General features: G+C 42.6%; 1 long non-coding RNA gene and 1 pseudogene across 1 annotated transcript; both read right to left on the bottom strand.

Moving 5' to 3' along the window:
- The window catches only part of LOC112414016 (suppressor of cytokine signaling 5-like), a 2,577-nt pseudogene extending 1,197 nt beyond the window's left edge, over positions 1 to 1,380 (bottom strand).
- Positions 1,381 to 3,250: 1,870 nt separating this feature from the next.
- Positions 3,251 to 9,151, bottom strand: LOC112413864 (uncharacterized). Its single transcript, XR_003006050.1, has 3 exons — positions 8,961 to 9,151; positions 7,695 to 7,787; positions 3,251 to 4,450 (listed from the first exon to the last, which is right to left on the bottom strand). It is a non-coding gene; the product is annotated as an uncharacterized LOC112413864 (long non-coding RNA).
- Positions 9,152 to 15,819: the final 6,668 nt, after the last annotated feature.

Genomic DNA, 15,819 nt, shown 5'->3' with positions numbered 1-15,819 from the left:
CATGCTGCAACTAAAGATCCCGCATGCTGCAACTAAGACCCGGCACAGCCAAATAAATAAAAATAAATTAAAAAAAAAAAAAAAAAAAAAAAAGAACGGCTCTGCTTCGTAATGGTTCATCACTCAACAGTGACAGGGATTGCCTGTAATCTGAAGCAAATTGGGCATGAGGCAGTGTATGTAATCAATCTGTTTATGGACTTCCCAAGCTCTCCATCTACTAACATGGGCATGGCTGTCTCCGGGTACCTGACAATGCCCTTGCCTGCGTAATTGCAAACACTGGGGGGTTGTGTCCTCTTCTGAGTCACAATTAGCTTGTGAAATTGCACAATTGTTCTGATTTATTTCAGTCATTCTAGGGTGACTTTGGTTCCAGTTTATATAAAAAATTAACCGGTACAGTGTCTTCAGACGTATGTGTTTGTGCATCGGGAAGGGGATCAACCTTTTTTTCAACACCAAGCTGCCTTCTCTCTCTAAGCTTATCCTCTTCAGCTTCTGTAGAAGCCAAAGATAGATCAAACGTATCAAAAAATGTTGAATGTGGGCTCACAGGAATATACTGTTTAATCAAAGGCCATTTAGGGGCTAAATCTGAGACAGCAGGGAAAGAACATTTCTCAAGCATTAATTCAGAAAGGCGTGTTTTTCTTTTATTAGAAAAGAGGAGCTTTGACCGCTTGTTTAAGTTCTCATGGGAAAACACAAGCCTACAGTATCCTGCAATCTCTGTCTCCTATAGTGCTGCTGGAAATGATGTTCATGTCATGTACAGAGCTTATGCCATTTCGCCTCTCTCTCCTTTGAAGTCCACTTCGAGTTCCACCAAACTTTTTTTTTTTTTTTTTTTTTGGCTGTGCGGCTTGTGGGATCTTAGTTCCCTGACCAGGGATCAAACCCAGGCCCCTGGCAGTGGGAGCGCCAAGCCCTAACCACTGGACCACCAGGGAATTCCCTCCACCAAGCTTTTTACCAGTATCCAATGAACTTTGTGTCTCTGCAGAACAGGAATGTTTTTTCTTCCTACCCCACGGAGCATGTCAATAGTAGAAACCTCTTCTTGCAAGTCTTGTTCTTGGGGTGACACATGAATTATTATCCATTTCAATGCTTAATTTCAACAATCTGAGGGTTTCAGTGGCACAGTTTTGGTTTCTCCTTGAAGAATTCTTTGAAGGGCTTAATCCCAGTCATAAGGCAACATTTCCTCTTCAGGGACTGCTCTGTTGCTGAGGAGCTGTCTCCTATACTGATTTTTTCTCTTTGACAGACAAAACATCTGTTGGAGTTCATGCCTGCATTTTCACTACAGCTTCCTCCTTCATGGCTGAAGAGATTCTGACACCTGTATTGGAAGTTATTCCATATTTTCCCCACTTTATCTGTTGATTATAAGCTCATGACCAATAGCAGGCAGGGCTTTGGAGGGGCAGGAGCCTTGAAGGAAATATGTTGTTCTTCTGGCCACAGATACGCATGGTGCCCTTAACCTGCTACACTCACTGAAACTTGCCCAGTGGTGTTCGTTCCTCCATAGAGCCTGACTCCCTGCGACATCCTGATGCATCTTATAAATGGTGTGTGGGAGACACAGCAGCTCAGATGATCCCCACTCTCCCACTCCGCTATTACCCTGGCGTGCTCCTTCTCTCCCAGGTAGCACTCACTTATTAACCCTTTACTGTGTATCAGGTTCTGTTCTAAGCACTTCACAAAAGCTAACACGTTATTCCGCACAACAACCCTGTGAGGTAGGGCTGTTATTACTCTCATTTCCTAGATGAGGAAACTGAGGTACAGGAGGTCCCACTGCCCTGGATTCCCCCTGAGGCCCCTAACTCTACCATCTTGTCTACTGCTTAGTATCTGTGCCAGTGAACGTTCAGAATAAGTCCAATAGTGCAAATTTCTGGCCTAGTAGAGGGAGAGGTGGTGCCACCAAAAGGAAAAGAAGCAGGTTCAAATGAAGGATAATTCCTATTTACTGAGTGCAGGCAATGGTGCAGGTACTTCACAGGCATGATCATATTTGTTACTTCCTCCAAAGGCTCTCGTTGAGAGAGGGACAGTTATTCTTTTTACCCAGGGTAGGACTCTTAAGACCAAGAGTTTGCCAAAAGTCACCACTATTCAGTGTCAATGTCAAAACTCAAACCCAGGTGAGATGCCAAAAATTAGGCCTTTTCTCTACTCAGTGCTGCTTCAATTTGGGGAAAGGTGGCTTCTTGGTGCCTTTGACATGAGAAACTCAAATCAGTGCACTGAGTGCCTCTGTGTCTCTGCCTCCTGCCCTGGTCCCTTCCCCGCCATACACCCAGCCACCCATGATTTCTACATTCTTTCATAACATCCCAGATAATTCACTGAGCACCTACTACATATCTGACACTTTTCTTGTAGGCCCTGGAGATACAGCAGTAAACAAAAGTCGCTGTCATTCCAAGGAGTAGTGGGGCAATCAAAGCAAATAAACAAAAAAAAAGGCCTTTCCCTCCCCAAAAAATCATTCTCAGGTTCACTGCCAGAGGGTGTATAAACCTCTCAAAGGTCCAAACAAAGGAACATATTGAAATACTGGTGTTTGGATTGAGAGAGTAAGTAACTTTAATGACTTTTTGCAAGTCAGATGGTTTCCAATTATCTGCCTTCAACAAAACTGAATAAGGACCTCTTGGAGTTGTCAGTTGACGGTCATTAATACAAATTTTGATGACGATTACTACGTGATTTTTGGCACATTTGGAAGGAGTTTAAAAAAAACAATGATACTCCTGTGCCAAACCCTTTCCATTCCCATGTACTTATTTTATGTGACCAAGTTTTCGTAGCTATTACCGAACAAACATGAATAGAATGATGCAGGGCTTATTGAGAAAAATCACCTACCTTTGCACTGAGGTATATTTGCAATAAAATTTCATCTATCACAAAATGATCCTATATGTTATTTTGATTAATCATGCAATAATAATACTCATAATGATAGGTAAGAAAGCTTTTGGAGGATCATGATCTCAGGAAACATTTTTACAAATTAAATTACAACATAAACACACATTTGTATGGCGGAGAAGTATGATAGGATGATCAATACAAGACTTTTAAGCATAAAATTGTATTACCTGAGGATAAACTTCTGTGAGAGTAAAATGAAAGAGAAATACAAGTTCAGGGAGAAAAGCGGGTAATGTAACATTTCTTAAAGTGATTTTTATTTTTTACATATAAAAATGAATGATGGTGGGTATCAAATTGCTATTGTATTTAAATTCCATTGGATGGCATTCAAAACTGTGATGTTAACACTTTTAAAGTGTCAATTTCCTTTGCAATCTGTATGCCTTTTATGTAATTTTCTTGCCTAGTGACCCTATCTAGAAAATCCAATACAAGACTGAACAGAAGTGGTGAGAGAGTGGACATCCTTTTCTTGTTCCTGATCTTAGGGAGAAAGCTTTCAGTCTTTCACCATTAAATATAATGACAGCTGAGTGTTTTTCCTCAGCCTTTATCAGGTTGAGGAAATTCCCTTCTATTCCCAGTTTGTTGCATGTTTTGCATGGGGGTAGTTTCAAAAAGTTATTTTAGTGAATAAGGAAGCAAAATGTTTGAAAACTCAAGTTCAATTTCCTTAGAAACTCTGTCCCTGCCATACCCCCAACAACAAGCACAGTGCCTCCATATGAAAGGGGCCCAATCAGCATTTGTGGAGCAAACTATCTCCCTCCTTTCCCGTTGCATTTTATACTCCAGTGATGCTACGCTGTTTATGGTTCCCCCACATACCATGCTGTCTTCTCTGACCGCAGGTTCCGTCCCTCCCTTCTGTTCCCAGCTGACACCTGTTTGGTGTGTTCCAATGCTGCCCCCGTGTCATCTCATTCAGGAGATGCCTCTCTCCTCAGCTCTTCTCAAATCCTGAGCTGAGCGGGCCTCTTTTTTTGTGCTCCTGTGGTACTTTGTGCATCTACTGTTTTTATAATCCCCCACTAGACTAGACAGATGATAGGGTGTGTGGTTAAGAGTATGAATTTGAGAGCCCGGCTGCCCAGATTCAAAATTCTGCCTCTTACTAGTTTGTGCGACTTTGGTTGTACCTCAGCTTCTTCGTCTGTCAAACACAGGTGATACTAATTGTACCGATCTCATAGAGTTGTTTGAGGGATGAGGGGTAACAGTGTCCAGCAAACAGTCATTACTATGTAAGAATTAGCGAATATGTGTGTATGTATGAATGATTCACTTTGCTGCACACCTGACTCACAACACTGTAAATCAACTATACCCCAATAAAAATTAAAAAAAAAAAAAGAATTAGCTATTAAGTCCTACAGGGCAAGGGCTATGTTTTCTTCTTCTCTGCTTCTCCAAACCCTTAGTCTCCTGCCCGGGCTGCAGTGGGTACTCGATACATGTTTGTCACGAGGGTGGGCCTGGTGGAAAGTATCTGAAAGAAGGAAAAGAAATACAAATTTGACATTGCATAGCAGGTAGAAATCAGAACTCAAATGTCTAAACCATGTTGCGCATTTTTACGTATTTCCTAAACAGTCTTCACTCTGGCCCCAAGATTGCCAAACTGGAGAAATTAAACCTGGGGCCAGAGGTTCCAAGAGGACAGAGTGACCTCAGAGAATATACACAAGTCACGAGAGCTGTGCTGTGCCTGCCTGCTAACGAATGTTAACAAATGTGTGTGGCAGATCTTAGTCGAAACTTGTTTTCTTTATATCCCGGGAGTGAGAATGTGCTGCGGACAAATCCTCATTACTATACACTTCTCTGGTAGATGTTCTTTACCCAGGTAGAAGAACTAAGAGTTGGACACGATCAGCGCAGGTCAGTTTGCAACACCCTGCTGCCTCCCCAGAGCACCTCCAGGGAGCAGAGCAAGGGCTCTACCTGCCTCCAGAACCATCAATCTCTGTAACCTCCTCATTGCTAGAGAATCTCCTCCCCTCCTCCGATCTTCACGCTGTGGCCAGAGCATCCAAAAGGATGCATAGTTTCCCACCCTACCAAGCCAAGGCTTTTATTCTTTTAAAGGTTTATTTATTATTTATTTTTTATTTTATTTATCTTTGTCTGGGTCGGGTCTTAGTTGCAGCACTTGGCATCTTCGTTGAGGCACGCGGAATCTTTTTGTTGCAGCACGCGGGCTCTTTCGTTGCGGTGCACGGGCTTCTCGCTAGTTGTGGCGTGCCGGTTTTCTCTCTAGTTGTGGCGTGCAGGCTCCAGGGTGCGTGGGCTCTGTACTTTTGCGGCACACAGGCTCTCTAGTTGAGGCGCATGAGCTCAGCAGTTGTGGCGCGCGGGCTTAGTGGTCCCGCGACATGTGGGATCTTAGTTCCCTGACCAGGGATCGAACCCACGTCCCCTGCATTGTAAGGTGGATTCTTCACCACTGGACCACCAGGGAAGTCCCAAGGCTTTTATTCTTATATCTCTTCCACCTACACCCCTTAACCCTTCACTCCAGCACAATTTCCTTGTGAAGTATAAGCTTTTATAGAACAAAGCCAGAAAGCGGTTTATCTCCAAGCAACTTCTGTTATCAAGCCTCTCCAGGGATCAGGGAGCCCAAGAGGCTGACTTCTTGCTTGGAAAGTGCTGGCTGCTTTGGGTGTATCCTACAGACTGCCCAGACAGGCTGTGCTGGATCTTTTGTTTGCCCTCCAGATTCACCCTCCACCTCTCCACCCTGCTCTGTGCCCTGGGAGGCTGGCCTGCATGGACTGCATCACCCAGGCACCTTTGCCTTCTAACTTCCAGTTGAGTTTTGTCAATGGGAGGCACTAGCTGGAGAGGATGACTGGAGAAAGAGGTTGGGTATTTATTTCCCTGCTGCGCCATGGTTATATATCCCTCTATCAAAGGGCACAGCTGTATTCAGGCAGTCCTTTCTTACTGCTACAGCTCTGTTATGGGTTGAATTGTATCCCCGTCTTCAAAAGATATATTGGAGTCCTAACCCCCAGAACCTCAGAAGGTGACCTTTTGGAGATAGGGTCTTTACAGAGGTAATGAAGTTAAAATGAGCTCTTGAGGATGAACCCTAATCCAATATGGCTGATGTCCTTATGAAAAGGGGAAATTTGAACATAGATTGAGGCACACATACAGGGAAGATGATCTGAAGAGTCATGGAGAAGGCGGTCACCTACAAGCCAAGCAAAGAGGACAAATCCTTCCCTCATAGTCCTCAGAAGGAACCAACCCTGCTGATGTCTTGGTTTCAGACTTCTAGCCTCCAGGGCTGAGACAATACATTTCTATTGTTTAAGCCACCCAGTTTGTGGTACTTTGTTAAAGCAACCCTAGCAGACTAACACAAACTCTCATTGGGTCTGGTAACACCTCCACCCCTTGTGTCTTCAGGCCTACAGGATGGTAAAGACTCCCACTGTTGCTAGTCTTCACCATCCCTAGTTTTCCCTTAATCCTGTCCACACCTCAATCTCTTTATTCAATTCTCTTCAATTATTCTGTTGACTGTGCCATGTTTACTGAGACTCAAGTCTAAAATATAATTATATCTTCCCAATATACTTCCCAAAACAATCACAAAGGCAAGAGAAAATTCTATTGGGGTTCTCCAATTATGCAGACATCTACTGGGAATCTTATTCAATATATTTTCACTTTCTTCTGTTGCCTATTTCATCTTGCAGGACATAGAGGAAGCCATGAGGGGAAGTGATACTTTGGACTTAATTCAGATCAAAATTGTGAGAGTTTGTGGTAATCAAGGCAGGGAATGGGTGTGATGAAACATGTATCCTACACTTTAGGTGCTCATATTTCAAAAATTCCAAAGAAGCATTAGGTAAGACCCTATGACAGCCTGAAAAAATAAGTTAGCTCAAAAGGAATGGGATCTTGCAGAAATTAAATTCTGACACTGCCCATGAGCAGCAAAAACATGACGACTCATGTTCTCTGAATAATCCTACTTTTAAAAGAACTTGCAGAAAAACAGTTGTGGGAGAGGCGTATGTATGTAATTGAAAATGAATACCAAAGAATGGCCACCACTTTTAAGAATAACTTCTGGAAGGGGAAACTGCAAAATAGGATAAGTCCTGTGAAAATAGAGGGGGGGAAAGTGATTTTTAAAGTTACATTTAAAACGAGAAACACAGAAAAAGGTATAGGCTTTAGAATACGGGAAAAAAACAAACCAGCTTATATGAACAATTATAGAAATTACAGAAAAGGTGTGAAGAACTGAAGCATGCTGGGAGACTTGGGAAAAACAGATGAAAGAAAAAGGAGAAATAGTCAATTCTGGGAACTCAGTCCAGTGAACTTGACACTGACTCTGGAAAAGTTCTCAAATGAGTTGTTAAACAGATGGCTGGTGAGCTCTTAGAGAGAGAATCAACAGTCACTCAGAGATGTATTTCCTTTTTGATGGATCTGCACTAACCCATTTGGGTTTTAGCACAGCTCTCCTGTTGTCCCTCTCAGCGTTTTCTCTCCCTCATCTAGACCTTTCTCATAAACTGCACATCATTTATTCTTTGATTAGACAAATATTTGAGCACCTGGTAAGTGCTAGGCACTAATTTCCCCATTCTGGGACTTCCCCTCAGCCACCAGCTCTCTCCTGTCTTTTCTAAACCCCATGTGGTTTTCCTGAGCTGGCAGAATCCACATATTCCAGGGCTTGACTGTCTGCCCCAACTCACCTTTTGTTTTCCAGGATAGAATTGGGAGGAAACTGGGTTGCAGTTTTCCTTGGCCAACAGGTGCTGTCCTCTTTTGCAATATGCCCAGAAATGCTATCATTCGGGTTCCATGCAACAGATATTAATTAACTCAATTTCAAATTTGGCAAACCTACATTTCCAGCCTCATGTTCCACTTCATCTCTTCAGTCATTACCAGCCCCAGTCCCTGCCTGTAAGTTTCCAAGCCTGTGCCTTTTTGCTCAATTGATTTTCTCATTCAGGAGCCTGACATCTCCTCCACCTCTGGAAATCCTACACATTTCCCAAGACCCAACTCAAAAGCTGCCTCCTCCCTGGCTGGACTTAATGACCTACTTTGCTCAATAAAATCCCGCCCAAGCCCCATGCTTGACCTGTGCAGCACCATTGTACTTTCATCTTCCCTTCTCAATTAATTACTTGTCTGTCTTCCTCACTGGAGTCTAACTTCTTTAAGGGCAAAGGTCTGCAGGCTTCCACCCAATCCAGCTGCAGTACTTTACAAAGGGGTTGGCAAACTAAGGCCTGAGCAAAGAATGGTTGAAATAGTGGAAAAAAGATCAACAGAAGAATAATACTTCATGACACATGAAAATTACATGAAATTCAAATTTCAGGGACCATAAATAAGACTTTTTTTGAACACTGAGAGCCCCTATTTTCTATGACTGCTTTTGACCTCTAGTGGCAGAGCTTAATAGTTAAGAGATCTTATGGCCCCCAAGATCTCTTGGGGTTTACTATATGGCCCTTTACAGAAAAACTTTTCTAACCCTGCTTTACAACAAGGATTTGATGACTGATCACTGTGTCAGGACACCAAGCTTCTCCGTACATATCCCCTCCGAGTTTTAGTTTATTTGTGTATTGGAAGTAATAACTGTCTTGCCTTTAAGCTGTCATGAACATCAAATGAGATAATGCACTTAGAAAAGTATAAAAATATTCTATAAAGACAACTGTGTTTATCTGTACTAAAAAGATAAAGTGGTAAAATAAGAAAACACTAAGTTTTTATTCTCCTGCTTCCTTCGTTTACAGTCTTCTGTTGAATTTGAAATTTTAAGAGAAAGTTTTTACTTTTTAAGTGACAATAAGGTCACAGGTTCCTTCCTTCCAGTCTTTCTTTTGTGTTGCTCCCACCTCCTTTTCTTTCTCACTTGTAATTCCCGCCCCCCCTGCATTTTCTTTATATAGTTTCTCAATTGGCCCTCACGATTACTCAGTGGAGGCACCGGGACACACCTGATTATTCCATTTTACAGACCAGGAAAACAAGGCAGATTACAGTTGGCTGCGCAGCTCTGACTCAGCACACAGGGAACCCTCAGTACCACTCTCTTCGCCATTCCTCAGGGGCAACCGCCCGGCAAATAGAACAAAGCTGACCCTGCGAGGCTTCCAAGCTTGGTCCTCAAACACCCCTTGCGTGTATATCCTCGGCGTTATTTCCTTCACCCCTCTTCCCCCAATTCTTTACTGCCGCCCCCCTTCTCGGGAACAGGTGGTAGGCTCCGCGCTCAACGCGCAGACGCGCGCCGTCGTGGGCGGGGCGGGAACTGGGGGGCGGGGTGTGCGGGGGTCCCCCTGACCCGGCCTGAGCCCCTTCCGGCGTGCCCCGCCTGGGCGCTGCTCTGCGCTCCGTGGGCCGCCAGCCCCCTGATCGGCCGCCTGGCCAACGCCGCGGCGCTTGCCCCGGAGCCGCCCCTCAGGCAGGCCCCGCACCCGGGCCTCGCGCCCCTGCTGGGTCTCCACCCTCACCTTGGTGTCTTCCTTACCTCCCCATTCGCCCTTCATCCATCCCTCTCTCCTGCAGTGCTTGCGCTCCAGGCCCGAAAGAAAAGGACCAAGGCCAAGAAGGACAAAGCCCAGAAGAAGTGAGTCTCACCCCCCAACATCCCTTTCTTTGGATTTGCCCCCGCACCTCGTCTCTGGTTTCACGCCTTGAACGTGCACCGGGTTTGGACACCTGGCGGCCGCAGCCACATGGCCTCGGGGCGGCCAAGGAGGGTCGCGCCCCTTGAACCATGTGGGTGGGAGCTTCTGTTGCTGGAGGCCAGGTCTGCGTCTTAGCAGCCCCGCTCCTTCTGGAAAGGACTGTTGGGAGAGGACCGTAGCCCGACCGGTACCTTACCTTCCCAACTCCAGAGAGGAGGCACAAGAGTTTGAGCCTTCCCACGGAGCTGGTAGATCACTATCAGTTTGTGAACCCTGCTCTCTTTCCATACCTGCTTCCCAGCGTCTTAATTTGCCTCCTCCTTCTGCAGGGTAGGCGGCAGGGAATTCTTGGATGAATTTTCTGTGTTTTGGTCTGCCAGCCACACGCTCCCTTTTATAGAGGAGGGCATGGAGCTTTCCCCTGGGTTAGGCAAAACTTCCTGAGCCTGCAGGCGCCTGGCCTTCCTTGCAGTCTGCAGGCAGCCCTCTGGGGTATGCAGCCGGTTTCTGTTGCTGCTTCTCTTTTCCCGGAACCTCAAGTCCTCGCACTGAATGCAGATACCTTCTGGAGTGGGCATCACAGTGGTGACGGGGAAGTTCTTTAGCCAGCGCTGTTGCTGATTTTGGCTTGGTGTGTTAAGTGCCACTTGCCGGTTTTTATCAGCAGGATGCATAATCGTGGTTTAGCGCTATTGTGGGAAACACAAAAGTTGGTCAGAACGTCATAGAAACGCCCAGTAGAGGGCTTCTGCAAGGGAGGCTTAGTCTGAAGAACTTTTGTACTCACATTTAATTGCAGAGGGCCTTGGAAATTGTCTTTTAGACACTTGTACTCAGAAAAAAAATGCATTATTTTCATGACACTTTTCCATTTCCTTGGATCTACGTGGAGTTGTACACCATCTAAGTCTTTCTGAGCTGATAAAACTCATTTCAGAGGCTTTCCTAGGTTTTCTTTCTGAATGATGATACAAGATCCGGGCATGTGTGCGTGTGTGTACGTTTGTGTATTGTTTTCGGCAGCTGCCTAATGTTTCAGGAGAGCAAACGATGACTTCTATCAATAGAGCTAAAGTGGTAGGTGACCTCACCTCTTGCTTCATTTCTATCAGCTGTCTTACGAAATTTTTTATTTTCTGAAGTGCTGGGTAACCCGTGCATTTAAATGTGAGTTTATATATGTTTGTGTGTGTATTTAATTTGCCTCTTGATTATCCATGTATGGATGATTCAAAAACCAGTTTTTACTCCCAGATCGGTTTAATGGAAACAGCCAGGAGCTAACCTGGTTCTCCTGTGCAGTGGGAATTTAAATGTTACTCTGTGTGTGTGTGTGCACGAGCGTGCATGCACAGCCTTAGTTTTGTTACTCTCTGTGGAGCTGATATGAATGTGTTATAAAACCATATGTTTTCTGCTGATGTAAGGAGGTGATGATTTTATTATTCACTGTATTATTTAGATTTCATCTGTCCTGGTTTCTCCACTTGGAAATTAACCTTGATATTAGCCTGAATCAGCCTATAATTTGGGAGATAAATATGTATGGATGATCATATACTTTATTTTTAGCACCAGATATTCAGTACTTTGGATTATCTATTTATTTATAATAAGTTTGTTCATTTATTTTTGGCTGCATTGGGTTTTTGTTGCTGTGCGTGGGGTTTCCCTAGTTGCAGCGAGTGGGGGCTACTCTTCGTTGTGGTGTACAGGCTTCTCATTGCGGTGGCTTCTCTTGTTGCAGCAGAGTACGGGCTCTAGGCACGTGGGCTTTAATATTTGGCTCTCGGGCTCTAGAGCGCAGACTCAGTAGTTGTGGCACACGGGCTTAGTTGCTCCAAGGCATGTGGGATCTTCCCAGACCAGGGCTCTAACCTGTGTCCCCTGCATTGGCAGGCGGATTCTTAACCACTATGCCACAGGGAAGCCCCATGGATGATCTGTTTAGACCATATGCTTTATTTGTAAAGCTGAATATATGTACTTTGGATTATCTGTTACTCCTCCATTCACTACTGTGGGTAACCTAGAGTCACTTGCACAAAAGCAAGTACAGATAATTAGTTATTTTACTGAATATTTCATCTTGTACAACTTGACTCCTTGAACCACCCCCATTTACTTATAGTTTCAGAGGTGCTTAATTTTTTATTTTGTCTTCAATTAATAGTTTTTCTTGATAATATTACTTTTTTTTTTTGGTTTCTCCAGCCTCCTTTTAAGTACTTGAAATGTCTAACTAATTAACTTGGTTAGAGTACTGTGTCAGAAGTTCAAGCCCCACCTGTCTCAGGTAACTTTATTCCTTGACTTTATTCCTTGACTTTATTCCTTGACTCTTGACTGCACTGCTGACTTCTAGTCATTTTGCAAAGGCAAGCTGCTACTTACCAGGAGATTAGTCAGGGAGAAAGTCTGAGGGAGAAGGGTGCAATAGTTTGGTCTTTGGAGTGAGTCAGATCTGGTTTGAATTCTGATTTTGCCGCGTTTTAGCAATCTGACCTTGGATTACTTAGTTAAGGAAACAGTCTTATATGTTATGACTGGTAGCTCAGTCATAATGAAAACTCATCAGGACTTGAAGTTTAAAAAAACCAAACATTTAAATGAAAACTTTTAGAAATTATGGATGTACAACAGTAAATAACATCCTAGTAATTTAGTCATGGTGTGGAACAGGTGGAAAGGATTTTCAGTCCCCTGATTTTGTAGATCTTAAAACTAGAATCTACGTACTTTAAATAATATTCTCATGGAGCTGAACCAGTTTGTAGCAGTGTCAAAACTGGAATCCAGGGCTCCTGCCTTCCAGCTCAGTGCTCTTTAGTATTTGTTTCCTTTGGGTTCTTTTACTGTGATGAAAGATCTGACTTTGGGGATTTTTAGTTGTCTTTAGTAGTTTTATTTGAAGAATTCCTTCTCCATTTCAGTTTTTCCGACACTGTACTTTTATTTACTAACATTAACTAGTTGGTAATAATCTCTATTTTACCTTACAGATAAGGCAATTGAGATTTGCCAGATTACTCCCCTAGAAAATTTAAAGCTAGGTTTCTAACCCAGATCTGACATACCCCAAAGCCCTGGATACTAACCATTGCTGTCTCCAAGTGACAATTCCTTTTGGTGTATCTGAGGACAAATAAGAATAGAGGCTGAGTGAACAGAGGCTTGTGAATAAGGGACCTCAGGATGCATGGGTGTTTAGGTACACTTTCATGGCCCATTGGGTATGTCTCTTAAAGGGTACAATGTTATATCTCCCTTTGAGCATTCAGTTTTCAATGTGTATATCAAGAGCTGTGTGCCTTCATCTGTTTGTCATAGGTTTTTATAATTTAAGACAATTTATGTATGCTTTTTTTTTTATGATTTATTTATTTTATTTATTTTTGGCTGCATTGGGTCTTAGTTGCAGGATGTGGGATCTTCGTTGAGGTGTGCGAGCTTCTCTCTAATTGTGGTGCACAGGCTCCAGGGTGGGTGGGCTCTGTAGTCTGTGGCATGATGCAGGCTCTCTAGTTGAGGCATATGAGCTCAGTAGTTGTGGCATGCGGGCTTAGTTTCCCCCTGGCATGTGGGATCTTACTTCCCTGACCGGGGATTGAACCCTCATCCCCTGCATTGTTAGGTGGATTCTCTACCACTGGACCACCAGGGAAGTCCCTATGTCTGCTTTCAAAATTGTTTCTATGGAATATAATTCCAGAATGGATTTCATATCTAATAATTTTACTAAAATAAAGGGATTGAGAAGTGGGAAATGGGGGTACAGTTTTAAATAGGGTGATGGAGGACACATTGATAAGGTGACACTTGAAGGAGGTAAATGAAGGGCTTCTCTAGCCAGAATATTAGGAGTGGGAATATTCTTCTAGCTCCTGCTTAGCCACCAGAACTGGACAGTATTACTTGAAAAAGCTTCCCAAAGATAGTAATCTATAAGGTATCTTGTTTTAATTTCTTTTATTACTAAAAGGTTGACCATTTGGAGGATATATTTATTGACCTGCTACTATCTTTTGTCCATTTTTATGTTGGATTGTTGATCATTTTCTTGATATTAAGAGCTATTTATTAAGAATATACCTTTTGGGGCTTCCCTGGTGGCGCAGTGGTTGAGAGTCCGCCTGCTGAGGCAGGGGACACGGGTTCGTGCCCTGGTCCGGGAAGATCCCACATGCTGCGGAGCAGCTGGGCCTGTGAGCCATGGCCGCTGAGCCTGCGCGTCCGGAGCCTGTGCTCTGCAACGGGAGAGGCCACAGCAGTGAGAGGCCCGCGTACCGCAAAAAAAAAAAAAAAAAAAAAGAATATACCTTTTGTTATGTGACAGATTTGTACTTCTCAGCTTGTTAGCCTTTCAAATTACATTTATAGTGTGTTTTTGACATAAATTAATTTTTTTAAATGTGGCTAATCTGTTTCTTCGCTTTTTACCTTTGAAATTTTTGATGTCAACTTTCCTATCTTTAAAAAAAGTTGCATTTTTAACTTTGTGTGACTCCATTAAAGTATGTACTTTCAAAATTATGTACTGCTAGAATTGCATTTTAGAATTACTCTTAGAAATATTTTCTTGTCTTCTTTTCTTTCTCAGTAAGTTTATGTACGTTAGTAAATTTTATTTGCATTAGTGTTTCTTCTACAGTGAGGCCCAGAGGCTTGCCAGTTTACCATGTTTCTTTAGATTACTACTTGAAACCAGCTACTTGTTGAAGCGCTAAAAGTGGTGGGTGTTTAGGAACTCCTATATTAAAAGTGAAAAGACAGTTCACAGAAAGTTGGGAAACACAAGAGAAGAAAAGGACCTACAAAAACAAACCCAAAACAATTAAGAAGATGGTCACGGGAACATACACATCAATAATTACCTTAAATGTGAATGGATTAAATGCTCCAACCAAAGACATAGGCTTGCTGAATGGATACAAAAACAAGACCCATATATATGCTGTCTACAAGAGACCCACTTCAGACCTAGGGACACATTCAGACTGAAAGTGAGGGGATGGAAAAAGATATTCCATGCAGATAGAAATGAAAAGAAAGCTGGAGTAGCAATACTCATATCAGGTAAAATAGACTTTCAGGTAAAGAATGTTACAAGAGACAAGGATGGACACTACATAATGATCAAGGGATGAATCCAAGAAGAAGATACAACAATTATAAATATATATGCACCCAACACAGGAGCACCTGAATACGTAAGGCAACTGCTAACAGCTATAAAAGAGAAAATCAACAGTAACACAATAATAGTGGGGAACTTTAACACCTCACTTACACCAGTGGACAGATCGTCCAAACAGAAAATTAATGAGGAAACACAAGCTTTAAATGATACAATAGACCACATAGATTTAATTGATATTTATAGGACATTCCATCCAAAAACAGCAGATTACACTTTCTTCGCAAGTGCACATGGAACATTCTCCAGGACAGATCACATCTTGGGTCACAAATCAAGCCTCAGTAAATTTAAGAAAATTTAAATCAAGCATGTTTTCTGACCACAACGCTATGAGATTAGAAATCGATTACAGGGGAAAAAACGTAAAAAACACAAACACATGGAGGCTAAACAATATGTTACTAAATAACCAAGAGATCACTGTGAAGAAATCAAAGAGGAAGTCAGAAAATACCTAGAGACAAATGACAATGAAAACACAACGATCCAAAACCTATGGGATGCAGCAAAAGCAGTTCTAAGAGGGAAGTTTATAGTAATACAAGCCTACGTCAAGAAACAAGAAAAATCTCAAAGAACGTAACCTTACACCTAAAGGAACTAGAGAAGAAAAAACAAAAGCCAAAGTTAGCAGTAGGAAAGAAATCATAAAGATCAGAGTAGAAACAAAGAAAACAGTAGCAAAGATCAATAAAACTAAAAGCTGGTTCTTTGAGAAGATAAACAAAATTGATAAAGCATTAGCCAGACTCATCAAGAAAAAAGAGGGAGAGGGCTCAAATCAATAAAATTAGAAATGAAAAAGGAGAAGTTACAACATACACCACAGAAATACAAAGCATCCTGAGAGACTACTAGAAGCAACTGTGCCAATAAAATGGACAACATGGAAGAAATGGATAAATTCTCAGAAAGGTAAAATCTTCCAAGACCTAACCAGGAAGAAATAGAAGATATAAACAGACC

Source organism: Neophocaena asiaeorientalis, unplaced genomic scaffold, assembly GCF_003031525.2.
Source record: "Neophocaena asiaeorientalis asiaeorientalis breed wild unplaced genomic scaffold, Neophocaena_asiaeorientalis_V1.1 scaffold46, whole genome shotgun sequence".
NCBI lineage: Eukaryota > Metazoa > Chordata > Mammalia > Artiodactyla > Phocoenidae > Neophocaena > Neophocaena asiaeorientalis.
This window is presented reverse-complemented; position numbering and strand designations above follow the sequence as displayed.